The following is a 16,667-nucleotide window of genomic DNA, read 5'->3' on the forward strand; positions in this document are numbered from 1 at the left end:
AAAAGACGCGATCGTAAGCTGCAGCAGCTCTACCGCCGCTTCATTCTATGGCGGCAATTTGGCAGCAGGTCCTTCGCTCCGAGAGGGAGTGATGGCCCCGCCGCCGAATGGCCGGACGTGCCGCCCCCCCCCTCCTCTTCATTGGCCGCCCCAGGCACCTGCTTGCTATGCTGGTGCCTGGAGCCAGCCCTGATTAGAGCTAAAGTAGAGCCAGCCTGCTTGTGTTGGCGGGTCCATCTAGAGTTGCCAATATCTAAAGTTGTTTTCAATGGCTAATCTCCAAATAATTTGGGAGTGGCTATGTTCCCCACCCTCAGGGGTGATTTGTTAATTCTGGTAAATTTAATTTAGTCCTGTCTCATTTACTGCAGTTATTTTCTCCAGTCACTTAACTGTACTCCAGTGCAGCCAACAAAATTCCAAGTGCTCATCAGAGCCGTGCCATCCCTTTCAGCCAGACTGAGTCGTCTATGAAAGCTGCAAACGAAATGCATTAGCATTTACGAACATGCATGTGCATACACACAAACCACCATCCTGAAAGGTGTGCGCTTACTTGCATTTTTGTCTTTTAGTCCTTTCCCCCCCTCATTTCTCTAGTTGTCTTTATTATTTGTCTGTCTTTCTCTTACCCTGAATTTCCGTTTCTTTCTTTGAAAAGCAGTGCCTCCTTTCTTCAGTCCTTCCCCTTCCTCATTCTGTTGTCCGACCCCTTCCTTTGCTTTAGCCAGTGTCTGGTCCCTTATTCCATGTAGGATGCACAGGGCCAATCAGAGGTTGGGCCAGGAGGGCCATTTGGCCTGGGCCTCAAGCTCAAAGGAGGCCTCAAATTTAGACACTTGTTAATTTTTTGGCATTTGATGAGTTTTGCAATTTGTTTTTATGTGCATCCCTATCGGACCAGAAAAGCATTTGTTAACTAAAAAAATATTCAAATTATATCTCACTCTTTTTTTGGTGCCTTATTTTCTTTTCATGTGTCCTAATTTTTAATTTGTATTATGGCTAGGGGCCTCAAAAGCTTGAAGTGGCCCAGGCCTCTCTGGACCTCTAAGAGGGCCTGAGGATGCAGTTTCTGAATATGCTCCCTCTGCGTCATGACGTGCCACTGCAGTCCCATGTCTGAGTTTTGGGAATACATCTACTCACACCCAACATCTTCAAAACAATAGACCCTCTACTGTGGGTCTAATTTACTGCACAGCCGCCATCTCCCCCCAAAAAGAGCCCCTCCCTCCCCTTTGCCTCCCCCCGTTAGGTTCAGGGCTGTACAGTCCTCCTTTTTGGGACTGTGATTCAAGTCCTGACTTTCCCAGCCTACAAACTCTTTCTTTACAGTCAGGGTTCACACAGCCCTTCCTTCTCCGGGCTGGGTGATTCAAGTCATGTCCACCCCAATCTGCAGCTCTCCCATTAAGTGGAAAGGGTTTCACAGCCCTTCTGGGGACTGTGACCTGGCTGAGTTCTTCCTCTAAGAAGCCGCTCCATAACTGGGCTTGAAGTTTTCTTCTTAATTTACCCATCCAATCATCTGCTTCCATTGATGCTTCCTGGGTGGGTCTAATAACCAAAAACTGCTGTCTGGACTGTGAGGGAGACAGGAGCCTTACCCGTCCTGTCTACAAGGTTCCTGGTCTTGGGCCCTTAACAGAACAATGGCCTGGGTTTTCCTAACCCTTCCCCCTCCCAGACACTAACTATTCCTTGGACCATCTTTCTCTCAGCCAATGTCCATTCTGCGTATTCCCTTGGCCTTCATTCACCATCTCTGGACACCTGAAGCAAGGTAACTGGCCTCCCAGACTGCCTTCTCTGGCTCTAAGAGGCCAGTACCCTGTTACACTCCTCTTGGTCTGGCCTGTCTTTTTGGCTCTTTACATTTGGCTCTTTACATTCTCATTTATCTGCCCCTTTTGTTTGCCCCTGTATTCAGTCCTCTCCCTAACTCAGGGCTGCAATTGCCTCCCCCAATATCTATTCCTGAGTCCTCCATCACCACTAACAATAAAAGGGAGGAGACCTCATCTTGCCCTTTTCTCCCTCCTGGATACAGTTGATGCTGCTAATGGTGATCTGGACACTAGGTTCCTGGCTACATTTGCCATCCACACAGTTAAGATTTTTTCCCCAATCTGAAAATCTCCACTGGGTCTTCTTTGAGTGCTGGTCCCTACGTGTATTCCACGTGTAGGTGCGCATGCGCCCATGTGCCTGAGTCTGGAAATGCTGCAAAGCCATGGCCATTGACCAGCACATGCACAGTCACCTCCTTTGTGCTCCTGACAGTGGGTATAAGAGGCAGTACGGGGCGATGCCTGTCCAGTTCCTTCTCACTGCTTCAAGGCCTGAGTCAGAAGCATGTCCTCCTTCCCTCTGTGCATAACCTGTAAAGTAAGTGCTCCCCACTCACAGGACTAGGCCCCGGGGCGTGGGACTAGGCCCCGTGTCCTCGGATTGAAGAACTGTCTCTCCTGCCTTGTTTCTTCTCCATCAGCAACGAGCATCAACAGTGCCTATACTGTCTGGGTGAGGCACAGCTCGCTGCAAAGTGCAGTCTTTCCAAATCCTTCCCACCCAGAATGCAAGAGGCCTGAGAGTTCTGATTGAAAAAGTTTCCTGATGGAGGCAGCTATGAAGCCCTGTTCTGACTTGGGCTGGGGAGATTCCCCCCTCCTTCCATACCTGTACATCTGCCTGAGCCAACCAGCAGTGCCCTCCAAGCATGTGCCTTGGCGCGGAACCTGAAACACCCAAGCCCAAGGACTCTTCCCACAGTGCTCCCCATGAGTGTAAGGGACATGCTCATGGGCATCAGGGCAGAACCCACCCCACAGAGGACTGCCCAGAAGAAATGTATTCTCTCCCCAAGCCGATCCAGGTCAGCTAAGACATCCTGGATGGAACCAATGGAAAACCCCCAGAGTGGAGGGCAAGGCAACTAAAAGTGGGCTCCTCCGATGACTGCAGTACTGAAGCAGAGAGTGATGTTCACCAGCACCATCATGAGTGCAGGGCCGGGTGCATTGTCTTTACCGCCTCATTCACACAGAGACTGTGTGAATATGGCTGAGACAGATGAGCCAAGTCCTTCAGGCATTTCTGCTGGAACTCCCTGGACTCCAGGCCATTTGTAGAGCTTTCTAATACCAGAGGATATATTCCTCCTGTACCTACGCTCTTTCGGGACAGCCTCATTCCAGAGGAGGACTCATTACTGATTGTAACAGTATGCAGGGTATAATCTGGACTGAGGAACAGTTGTGTCCCCTCAGTTCTCCAACTTGGGGCTGCCTTTTGCTGTGAGAATAACCACTTCTGGGCGCCTCACACACAGCCGCCAGCATGTAAGTTACTCCCAGTTATGCGTGCCATAGCCAGCCACTCATGAATTACCATGAAGAGTGACACCAACAAATTCCCAGTCCCAGACATCCCTCCAGAAATGTGCGTCTTGTCCTGCCCAGATCTCTCCTCCTGGATAATACAAGCTCATATATAAAGTCTATCATTTTATTAATAGAAAATGATATGTACAAATCCTGTTATCTCAAATGGAGTTTCCCAAACACTTCAGTCCAAACACACCGGTTTAGATTAAAACAAGTTTATTAACTATAAAAAATAGATTTTAAGTAATTACAAGTAAATAAGGCATAAAATTCAGAATTGGTTAAATGAAAGAAGACGACAACTAATACTTAACTTAACAAGCTAAATGAATTCAAAGCAACCCTCTCTCACCACATATTACAGCAGTCACTGGCTGAATTCCTTTCAGTCAGGATCCTCCCTCCCAGTCCAAAGCTGTTTCCTTTGTTCTTCTGGTGTTGTGGATGTCATGGGTAGAGAGAAAGGGAGGAATAAATTGAGGTGTCTCCTCATTCCTCTTATAGTCCTTTCTCTTCTTTAAGTATCATCTCCAGCTGAGGTTCAGGAGACAAAGTCTATGTGAATGGGAAGCCCCAGCTATTTCTTTGTCAAGCTGTAGATTTTTGCCCATATCCTCTTTCCTACCAAAGAATGGCCACTTAACCAGGTGATAGTCTGTTTGATTTTATTGACACCTGGCTGAGGCATTGGCTAGCCTTTTGTCTCTGGGGAACTGGTTTGTGACTCTTCTCCAGACTCAGAACATGTCTTTAGTAATATCATACAGCAGAATCCTATAACTTTACATTCAGTGTTGCCACACATATTTTACCAGGACAGTATTGATCAGTAAATCATGAGTTTTCAAATGATTCAAATACCTTGTATGAAATTTATCTTAGTCTTGTAAAAAGGGGTGACCATGGGGTACAGGCTGTCATACCAAGGTCTCCGAGAAGTGCCATCACAACTCATCGGGAAGAAGCACCCTGGTACTGATGACACCGCCACTACCGATGGGACTGTCCTTGGAATTGGAGGAGTCAGAGGACAGAGCAGCACCAGTATCTCCATGAAGCCACAGAAGTCCCAACAGACAACCAAGACGCTACACTTACTGTACCTACACATATGACCATCCTGCCCCCAGGGACTGTTGGCACCGATTCCCATGGGGCCCACTGTGACCAGTGGATACCTCCTTGTGGCCTTATTGGGGCCCTTGGGACCCCTCTCAGGAGTCCTACCGCTCCTCCCCCTCTCGTCAGCTGGAACCGTTGGTGTACAAGGAGGAAGAGCTGGAACCGGTTCTGCTGGTATCAACTGCTCCGATAGGGGCTTCCTCATCAACTCCAGATGACACCGTTACTTCTTCATCACCTTCTCCACCAGATGATTACCGTCAGTACCGGAAGCTGTTACAAAGGGTCACTAATGATCTATGAATCCCATTAGAGGAAATCCAGGACCCTCAACACCAGCTCTTGGACATTTTGTAACTGCTAGGATGAAGCAGGGTGGCCCTCCCAATTAAAAAAGGCCATATTAGAACCAGACAGAGTGGTTTGGCACACACCAGCATCTTGTGCCCCTACACCAAAAAGAGCTGAAAGACATTATTTTGTTCCTGCCAATGGAGCAAATTTTTTGTTTTCCCATCCTGCCCCTAGCTTGTGGATGGTATAGACAACTATGGAAAGAGCTTGGTCGCACTACCAGAAATCCACCCCAACAAATAAGGGCTCAAAGAGACTGAACCTCCTGGGTAGGAAGGTCTTCCCCTAAGCAGGTCTCCAGTTTCATATAACTAATTACCAGGCTTTAGTAACAAAATACAGTTTTAACACATATGCCAGGCTTGTGGACTTTAGAGACAAACTTCTCATGGAAGACCGAGCCCAGTTCCAGTCCCTTATGGATGAGGGGAAGTTAGTAGCAAAGGTGACTCTCCAGGCTGTGGTAAGGTCCGCAGATACAGCATCCAGAACTCTGGCATAGGACTGGTCATGCAAAGTGACTCATGGCTCCAGTCATTGGCCTTTCCTAGAAAGGTCCAAAATGCCATCCAAGACCTTCCCTTCAACAAGTCCAACCATTTTAATGAAAAGATGGATGAGTTCCTACACTTTCTTAAGGACTCCAGATTCACTCTGCAATCCCTGGGGATTTACACTCCAGCCCCCAGGAGAAAATACCAGAGCCAGCCCTTCAAGCTACAACCACCCTCTTTACACTCCTCATTTTACCAGCGTCCACCTGAGCCGCCGTGCAAATGACAGATAATTCAGAGGTCCTGCTTCTTGGCTCCCTCTGCTGCTACAAACTCTACTGCCAGTTGCTCCCAACTGCAGGCCAAGGGCCATTTTTGCCATGCAAGTCAAGATCTGTATACCAGCCACTGATGCCACCTACTTCTTCCCCTGTCACCTTTGGAGGCCATCTTACTTTCTTCACCCATATCTGGAATAATAACACCACAGACAGTTGGGTCCTTGAAATTATCCATGAGGGGTATTCCAAAGAGTTTCTTTCTTTCCCTCCTCAAAAACCACCTCGCCCGATCCCCATTCGGCGACCACTCTCACCAACTGATTCTTCAACTGGAGGTGGAATACCTTTTACACCAAAGGGTGATAGAAACAGTCCCACCTCAATACCAACGGAGAGGATTCTATTCCCCATATTGCCTAATCCCCCAAAAAGATGGAGGGTGGAGACCCATTCTGGACCTTCAATAACTTAACATCTTTATTCAAAAGATGAAATTCAGAATGATTATGCATCCCTTTAGGATGGGATGTGGTTCATGGCTCTCAACATGAAGGATGCAAATTTCCACATAAATATTCACCCAGCTCACAGGAAGTTCCTGCACGTCATGGTTGGCCAAGAGCCTTACCAATTTCACCTCTGCCCCTTTGGGCTTGCTATGGCACCCAGGTTATTCATGAAAGTTTTCACTGTAGTAGCAGCCCAGATGCAATGCCAAAGCTATATGATGTTTCCATATCTGGACAACTGGCTCCTCATATGCCACTCTGACCAGGAAGACATATCAGCAACAGATTATCTTCGGCACCTTCATGTTACCTTGGGTGTTTGCATAAATACAGAAAAGTCCATTTCACTAAGATAGCCTGTTGTCTTGGCAGACCTGTAATGCATAAATCATAAAGCCAGATTAGAACTCTAAGTCTATGAAGCATTAACATGTGAATGACCATTTATCTGGAGTACATTTTTACATACAGTTTTGTAAATGTGCTTTTGAAAAGCATGGGCTTGGCAGAGTTGAAGTTTAAAGTCTATTTATCCAGGGAACAGGTACAGTAAGGCAGTAACGATGCAAGTTTCCCCAACATTATCCTGCTAGTGTCCTCACTCCTGACCTGCAGAGTGTAGTTTACGATCTATGATTGTTCTCTTAGCTGAATGCCAATAAGGGTGCCAAGCATGATGGGGTGTTTTGTTAGGTGGACTCTTGTCTATAGGGTACTGGATTAACACAATTAGACTTACTCAATCTAGCATGACCTCAGCTCGTTCTTCTACTTCAGAAAAGAGCAAGATCTGGAAAACCTGCCTTATTGTGAGAGCCTTAAAAAAATCAACCCGCTTAGCTTATCAAAGAGCAGGTTAAGAAGTAATTTGATCACAGCCCACCAGTAGCTACATGGGGAGAAGATTCCTGATATTAGAGGGCTCTTTAACCTAGCAGACAAAGGCACAGTGAGATCCAATGGCTGGAAGTTGAACTCAGACAGATTCAGACTGGAAATGAGGCACTAATATGCCATTAATAGTGAGGGTAATGAAATACTGAAACAATTTACCAAGGGATGTGGTGGATTCTCCGTGACTTGAAGTCTTTAAGTTAAGACTGGATGTCTGCCTAAAAGAGATGCTCTCGCTCAATCAGAAGTTATGGGTTTACTGTAGAAACCACTTGGTGAAATGGAAGAAGTCAGTAGATAATCAAACAGTCACTTCTGGCCTTAAAATGTATGAATTGTAATATGCTGTTAAGTGCCTCTGGTTCAGGGAATTATATTAGGGAATTATTGGGATGTATTTTCAAATAGAAAAAACTGAAAGCTCAATACCACTAGAGACCTAGGTTGTGCCGTGTTTATCTTACCATTAGGGCTGGAAGACTTGACTCTTTTTATCATCAGTGCTTCTGGCAGAGATTAGGGTGAGTCACACACTGTGCTTTCTAATTATTACAGGAATAGCTCAACTTAAACAGAAAGAGTTTATAATAGAGCCCTGTTGTCAAGTTTCCAAAGGCACAACACCTGGAAACTCACCGTTTCTAGGAGTTGGGTACAGAGAGCACAATGCAGTGTGTGATGACAGGAGGCAGGCTAGGTAGGTATGTATTCTGGACAAGTCTTAACCTGATCTACCTCCCTGCTGATAGAACCTCTGTTCCATGCTTCTCTAGTCTTGTGTCTACCTTGTGTCCTCCCTGGTTCTGTGTTGGATGGGCGAGAACAGTAGAGTAGTTAGTGAAGGAAGAAGTTGGGAGCTGAGAGGAAGGAAAGAGACAAATCCTGTAGCTAGAAGGGGGCCAGAGGCAGATTGAGTTGAGAAGCTGTTAGGGGATTGTGGTAAAATAAAGCACATAGGAGTAGATTGGGTGTCTTGTGTGGAAGGATTAATAACTGGTAGAAGATGAGGATTCTTTAAGGTGCGGTGAGAGAGATGGATGAGAAACTGAAGAGGAGCTCAAAGGGTAAAATGAAATACAATAATATAGTGGGTCCAGTGACATAAGGCACATTTTTTTAAGAATTCCATAGATACTGAAAGATACTACAATGCTCAGAGATTAATTTAAATACTATGGTGGGGAGAGCCATATAAAAATATATAAATAGAAAACACACAAGTAATTCAATATGCACGAATTATAGCCACATCATTGTACACAAAACAATTGTCAGAGGACAGGCCATTATTTTCAAACAGAGTATACAGGCATAGTACATTTTTTGTTTCCTGTCCTTTGGAAGAATGATAATTATTGTTCAATATTAACCAACAACAAAGCATTCTAGATTTCAGCAGTGGAAAAGGTTAATTGGTTACAACTCTTCTGCACATTAGGGCCAGTATAGATCATATCACAGCTTCAGCCATCCGTGTAACACTTATTTTCTTGTATATATCAGGATGGTCAATAAAATATTTTAAATAGCAGGCTACAGCAGACAAGATCATAACTTAGATGAGGTTGGCTAGCCTTTAGTGTCTGAAAATATAGATATTAAAACAAACAGATCATTTATGCATGACAATGAACTATAAACAGTTGGCCACCCTAGGATGAACAGTTACATCCCTAGGAGCCTAGAAGTCTCCTTCAGTGTGTGCATAAAGTGCTTTCATTAGAATCATAGAAGATTAGGGTTGGAAGAGACCTCAGGAGATCATCTAGTCCAATTCCCTGTTCAAAGCAGAACCAACACCAACTAAATCATCCCAGCTCTTTTAAAAGCCAGATTAAAAAGGCTATATAAAAGGTATGGGTATTTCTAAGGTCAGGGTTGAGGGGACTGAAAGATCACTTGAAGCTTGTAAATTCGCAAAGCAGCACATGCCACATTGTTTATTTATTTAGTTATGTTAGTTTGCTTTTGAACATTTTAGTTTAAGATGACAAGATAGCTTTGCTTTTGCAAGCTGGATGCCTCAGTGGCAGTGGGTTGTTGTTGTTTTTTTACCAGTTCTAGGGTAAAATAGAGACCCTCCTCCAGGAAAAGAAAAGAAAAGAAAAGAAGAAGCTTTCTTGAAGGTATTTATATTGTCATTTTGCAGGTAAAAATGAAGTATCCCCAAAACAAGATAAAATGTCTGAGTGTAAAAGACTTCATAGTTATTTGATCATTTCAAGTCCCAAACACAAATACAACAGAAATATGTCATTAGTGATTCTATGATAGCCACCTAAAATAATCTCATCAAAACCCAAACAAAAAGCCAAACACTTTTCCTTCCTTGTGTTGCTTTTAAGCAGAACGATGTCCATATCTTTTCTGCAAGGTAGACCAGGTTATTAATCCGATCCTAATCATCTTAGCAAGAGTTTGAGATAGGACAAATTTCCCCTTTGTTGTGAACTCTTTGAGGGCCTTAGGTTTGCATTCCTATGAAGTCCCTCCAAGCAATAATCACCATGCATTAAATTAATCCTTTTTCTCCTTCTCGCTGACTTTGGCAACTGAAGTTTAGTTTACTACCTGAAGCACATTCCATTTCAGACACTGTTTTATTTTTTTTTTAAGACAAAACAAAGACTCCTTATTGAAGCTTATGTGAGTTGCTTTATCTGAGAGAATGCAGGGGTTGTGTACTGCATAACAAAGCTATACAATGCACACTTTATGCTAGCAGGGTGCAATTTAATCCATATTTAGTTCAGGCATGAGTGTTGGCAAAACCTTCTTGGCCTCCACAGTGCATATGAGCCATTTTGATTATGTCCTGTGATGCAGTACCTTTGATAAGATAAAAATAATAGTGGGTGGATTTGCCAGTGATCCTGCTGTTATTCACATCAGTGGTGAATAAATGGGATTGGGGAAATGTTCATAATAGTGTCTTAACAAAGGAGGGTAGTTGATTGAGGGCATTCTAAGCCTCATAGAAAATAACACAACGTCTCCAATAGGGTCACTAGGGTAAGATTTAGATTTTTCACATCATTTGATTTTTATAAATCCTTCCCCATCACAGTTGGAAATGTTTGTGTTGACCTGCAAAGGGAGAATCAACTTGTTCAAAAAATTTTAAATGAAATCTTTCTAAAGCACTGGTTGAAACAGACTAAAAAACATGCAGCTTTTAGAAAATGCTTAACCCTATCCTGAGTCTTACATTATAAAGTGGTCTATTACCTCTAGCTGGATAGTACCCAGTTCCCAATTTCAGTTCATAGCTGGACAAGTCAGGTGCAGTGTATACATTTTTGTATCTCATTGGCAACAGCAAATTATTCTCTAATATGTAGCAAATAACATCTTGAAATCTGTTTATATAATCAACAGTTTAAGGGATAACATTGGGAAAAAGCTTAGGAAAATCAGGCCCTTGGAAGTGAAGAAATCACTGCTCATATTTGCTCAAGGCCAATGTAAATTAGTGGAAATATACAATTGGTTTTAGATTTTATCTAGAATCTTGCTTTCCCTCTTTCTCTCTCCATATATATGTACCTTGTTTTGTATATATAATGTATATATAATTTATATATAAATACACACACACACATAAAATCACTAAATAAAATTAAAATAAATGAAGAATAAATGAGTACAAGCTAATAGGGTGCAGTTTTATCAGTGTCAGTTTGGCGTTATCGCATTGCCCCTGAGTAGTGAAACCACATGCAATTTACACAAATCATGTGCTGATAAAACCTTTATGCCCAAACAAACACTTATTCTGCATATGCCACAGATTACTAAAAATCTATTTTTGGAGCGTTAAATGTTTATTTGATTTTTTTTAATATATCTCTGCCTGTAAAGTCAGTTGCCTTAGTTAGCAGTAGCCCAAAGCTACAGGGAAGAAAAACAATAACCAATTAAATAAAACACCTCTAAAAGTGACATACACAAGTTTTTCTATACATAAACCTATTATGCTTTTAAAATCCAATATGTGAACGGCTTCCAGGGACAGAGCAAGTACTGTACCTCCCACTGGGAATCTTCCATTTTTGAGCATATCAAGCTGCCATTTCTAACTCTGCAGGGTGGCAGCATATTGGAATTTTAATCATGTTTTGGGTCCTGGACTGAATATACCGCTGCACCATGGCTCAGGCCTGTGTAATTTCTGAGTGGGAAGTGAGTGGGAGGAGGGCGGTTCCCCTGTTGAGGGGAAAGAAAGAACTCTGTTTTGGAGGCAGGTCAAGTTTAAAATGGCAGCTGTCTGACATTGCACTCAGGTTGGAATAATATCCTGGGGGATGGATTAATGTGCAGGGAGGGGACAGGTGTAGTGTGTGATTCAGCACCTCGTTATTGCAACAAAGGTGCAACACATAAAAAACCAGTCTTCTATCCTGAGCTCTCTGGGGCAGGGACTGTGTTTGTGTAATGTGTTTGTACACTCCCTGGTACTTTGAGACTCTGATCCCTGATTGGGGTCCTTAGGTGCTACCACAAGAGAAATAAAAAATAAATAATAACGACAGATTTAGAGACTGCACTGAATTTCCTGACCTCGTTTACCTTAAAAGGTCACATGACAGAGGTCAGTAGCCACTGGAGTCAGTGGCCACTGGTACCTATATCACTGTCACATATGCTGCTTAGTGTAAGTCTGTGTCTGAACTAGAGCAGAACTTGCAGCCCAGGGCACAACAGCCATTTAACAGTGCTCAGCATTATCCATAAAAAAGGAAGCACAGACGTCTGTCCCCAGTTGAAATTACAGTGGGAACATGAGCAGGCAGAATCCGGTTGCCCAAGTTCTTCGCAAAAGCACCATCAGAAATGTCAATTATCAGAATGTTCACAATAAAATTGATTTTATATAAAGTTCGATGTGACCATTTCACGTATTGCCCTTGCCAGTAGCCATAATTACCATTAGTCCTCTTGGTATTAAGGGAGCAATTCTATGACAAGTATGTGAATATGTGAAATGAACACATACTAATGAATTGTCTCTCAGATATACTGCATGAGTTATATGATAACAAAAAGGGAAGGGAGATATTTTATTGAGCTGATTATACTCAGAGGATCCAAAAAAAAAAAAAAGGTTCAAAGGCATCATTTTCATAGGTCCTGTATTTGCAGTGATGTCTTAAAAGATGGGGAATGAATCCGCTTATCCTTCACTAGTCAGAGAAAAGGGGATTATAGACTCTAGCTGTTCTTTTAACATATATAAACTCCATGCTGGGCCACAGAGAATGAGCCAGGATACTGAAGCGCTACAGAATAAACAGCATTTATTGTATTTATTTTATTTTTACTAATGAGTATTGCTAGGATGTAGGGGGTTTTAATTTATTTCTGACTAACCCTTGGCATGTATGAGAATAGATCTTAGCTTGAAGGTCTGTCAAACACATATGTCTGTCTGGCCATTTTTAAGTTGTAGAACAAGAGAAAAAAGAAGTTGGCTAGTCTGGAGTTTTTTTTATATTCATATAGCAAACAATGGTAGTTTTTTTTACAATTAAATTTTACAAGCTTTTACTCCATGTTGGAATATTGGGGAATAATGAAAGAAAACCCACCCAAATCATAGTTTAAAAAGCACAAGTACAAAAAATGTGCTTTTAGCATGGCAGCAGAAAGGACAGGACACTTGTGTAGGATAGTGGGAGAGATCATGCTATACCATTTCAAACTGTTCTTGCTTCATTTCCACACTCAGCCTGTGCCAGCTCTGATTCATATGAGATTAGGCGACCTCCATGACAAACCCAGTTGTTACAAGAATTGCTGCAGAGCTGAGAAACCAGGTTAGTTATTTGGGGTTGATGTTGCCCTATCGCCTCACAAGAGCAGTGTGTTCTTCTTCTTAGGATTTCCCAGTTTATTCGTCATTCTCAACATGCTGAAAGAAAAACTAATGTATAAACATTGTAAATGAGTGATAGGGCTTCAGACACTGTAAATGAGAGGCAGCGGCCCATTACCTGTGAGCTGGAGGATAGCTGGGAAGCTAACGGGCTGGAATTAGCATCCAGAAACTCTGCAGTGTCATAGTTTGCTCATGGCTGCTCATGCATGATACAAGTGAAAAACAGCTAATTGGAGACTGACCTCATGCATTCATAGAAATGTAGGATCATAGAACACAGAGACATAAGTAACCTATTAGTTCATTACATCCATCCAACTCAAAGAATGAGCCCCAATTAGCTAATCACCTAGTTTCCTAGTATCTCTTTTAAGTACTTACATGTTCCCGATCACCATAGTATATGAATGTCTCACAATTTTTACTGTATTCATCCCCTGTGAGGTAGGCAAGTAGTAATACCCCTATTTTATAGATGTGGAACTGAGAGACTGTGACAGAAATCTGTGACCTAGCAGGGAAGATGGCCCAGGTGTTCAGAATCTCAGTCCAGCACTCTAACCACTGGATCATCCTTTTTCTTTGTATCAGGGTATGTCTACACTACGAAATTAGGTCGAATTTATAGAAGCCGGTTTTATAGAAATCGGTTTTATACAGTTGATTGTGTGTGTCCCCACATAAAATGCTCTAAGTGCATTAAGTCGGTGGACCACGTCCACAGTACCGAGGTTAGCATCGACTTCCCAAGCATTGCACTGTGGGTAGCTATCCCACAGTTCCCGCAGTCTCCGCCACCCATTGGAATTCTGGGTTGAGATCCCAATGCCTGATGATGCAAAAACAGTGTCGCGGGGGGTTCTGGGTACATGTTGTCAGGCCCCTCCCCCTCCATCAGAGCAACGGCAGACAATCGATTCGCGCCTTTTTACCTGGGTTACCTGTGCAGACAACATACCACGGCAAGCATGGAGCCCGCTCAGCTCAGCTCACCGTCACCATATGTCATCTGGGTGCCAGCAGACGTGGTACTGCATTGCTACACAGCAGCAGCTAATTGCCTTTTGGCAGTAGACGGTGCAGTATGACTGGTAGCCGTCATCGGCTATCTGGGTGCTGGCAGACGTGGGGCTGCATTGCTATACAGCAGCAGCTCCTTGCCTTTTGTCAGTAGATGGTGTATTACGATTGATATCCGTCATCGTCATATTCCTCAGTGAGTTCGATCAGAGGCACCTGGGCAGACATGTTTTGTCTCCTGGAGACTCAGTCCTGCCGGCAGTCCTATTGAACCGTCTTGACGATGATGGCTAGCAGTCGTAGTACAGCATCTTCTGCCAAGCACCCAGAAGATGCCGATGGCTATCAGTCATGCTGCACCATCTGCTGCCAGCTTAAGATGTAAAAAATAGATGGACCAGATTTGTTCTGTATTCATTTGCTTCCCCCTCCCTCCGTGAACTCAACGGCCTGCTAATCCCAGGGTTTTGAGTTCAATCTTTGGGGGGGGGGCCATTCTGTGTGACAGTTGTTTGTGTTTCTCCCTGATGCACAGCCACCTTTGTTGATTTTAATTCCCTGTACCTGTAAGCCATGTCGTCACTCGCCCCTCCCTCCCTCTGTCAGACAATAGTTTCGCGCCTTTTTTCAGCCCAGATGCCATAGCACTGGGATCATGGAGCCCGCTCAGATCACCGCGGCAATTATGAGCACTATGAACACCACGCCACTCTGGGGTATATGCAGAGCCAGAACATGCCAAAGTAAAACCAGGCGAGGAGGCGATTGCAGCGCGGCGACGAGAGTGATGAGGAAATTGACATGGACATAGACCTCTCACAAAGTACAGGCCCCAGCAATGTGCAAATCATGGTGTTGCTGGGGCAGGTTCATGCCGTGGAACGCCAATTCTGGGCCCGGGAAACAAGCACAGACTGGTGGGACCGCATCGTGTTGCAGGTGTGGGACGATTCCCAGTGGCTGCGAAACTTTCGCATGTCTAAGGGCACTTTCATGGAACTTTGTGACTTGCTTTCCCCTGCCCTGAAGCGCCAGAATACCAGGATGAGAGCAGCCCTCACAGTTGAGAAGCGAGTGGCGATAGCCCTGTGGAAGCTTGCAATGCCAGACAGCTACCGGTCAGTCGGGAATCAATTTGGAGTGGGCAAATCTACTGTGGGGGATGCTGTGATCCAAGTAGCCAACGCAATCAAAGACCTGCTGATATCAAGGGTAGTGACTCTGGGAAACGTGCAGGTCATAGTGGATGGCTTTGCTGCAATGGGATTCCCAAACTGTGGTGGGGTGATAGACGGAACCCATATCCCTATCTTGTCACCGGAGCACCAAGCCACCGAGTACATAAACCGCAAGGGGTACTTTTCAATGCTGCTGCAAGCCCTGGTGGATCACAAGGGACGTTTCACTAACATCAACGTGGGATGGCCGGGAAAGGTACATGATGCTCACGTCTTCAGGAACTCTGGTCTGTTTCAAAAGCTGGAGGAAGGGACTTTCTTCCCAGACCAGAAAATAACTGTTGGGGATGTTGAAATGCCTATTGTTATCCTTGGGGATCCAGCCTACCCCTTAATGCCATGGATCATGAAGCCGTACACAGGCAGCCTGGACAGGAGTCAGGACCTGTTCAACTATAGGCTGAGCAAGTGCCGAATGGTGGTGGAATGTGCATTTGGACGTTTAAAAGCGCGCTGGCGCAGTTTACTGACTCGGATAGACCTCAGCAAAGCCAATATTCCAATTGTTATTGCTGCTTGCTGTGCGCTCCACAATATCTGTGAGAGTAAGGGGGAGACATTTATGGCGGGGTGGGAAGTTGAGGCAAATCGCCTGGCCGCTGATTACGCGCAGTCAGACACCAGGGTGGTTAGAAGAGTACAGCAGGGCGCGGTGCGCATCAGAGAAGCTTTGAAAACCAGTTTTGTGACTGGCCAGGCTACGGTGTGAAACTTCTATTTGTTTCTCCTTGATGAACCCATCGCCCCCCCCCCCGGTTCTCTCTACTTCCCTGTAAACTAACCACCCTCCCCTCCCCCCTTCGAGCACTGCTTGCAGAGGCAATAAAGTCATTGTTACTTCACATTCATGCATTCTTTATTAATTCATCACACAACTAGGGGGATAACTGCCAAGGTAGCCCGGGAGGGGTGGGGGAGGAGGGAAGGAAAAGGACACACTGCAGTTTAAAACTTTAACACTTATTGAAGGCGAGCCTTCTGAAGCTTGGGCAATCATCTGGGGTGGAGTGGCTGGGTGGCCGGAGGCCCCCCACCGCGTTCTTGGGCGTCTGGGTGAGGAGGCTATGGAACTTGGGGAGGAGGGCTGTTGGTTACACAGGGGCTGTAGCGGCGGTCTCTGCTCCTGCTGCCTTTCCTGCAGCTCAACCATACGCTGGAGCATATCAGTTTGATGCTCCAGCAACCGGAGCATCGACTCTTGCCTTCTGTCAGCAAGCTGACACCACCTATCCTCTTCAGCCTGCCACTTGCTCTCTACAGCCCGCGATTCAGCCCGCCACCTCTCCTCTCGTTCATATTGTGCTTTTTTGCACTCTGAGATTGACTGCCTCCACGCATTCTGCTGTGCTCTGTCAGCGTGGGAGGACATCTGGAGCTCCAAGAACATATCATCCCGAGTCCGCTGTTTTCTCCTTCTAATCTTCACTAGCCTCTGTGAAGGAGAAACATTTGCAGCTGGTGGAGGAGAAGGGAGAGGTGGTTAAAAAA

Source organism: Terrapene carolina, unplaced genomic scaffold (assembly GCF_002925995.2).
Source record: "Terrapene carolina triunguis isolate 2854851 unplaced genomic scaffold, T_m_triunguis-2.0 Scaffold139, whole genome shotgun sequence".
In the NCBI taxonomy this organism is placed as follows: Eukaryota; Metazoa; Chordata; order Testudines; family Emydidae; genus Terrapene; species Terrapene triunguis.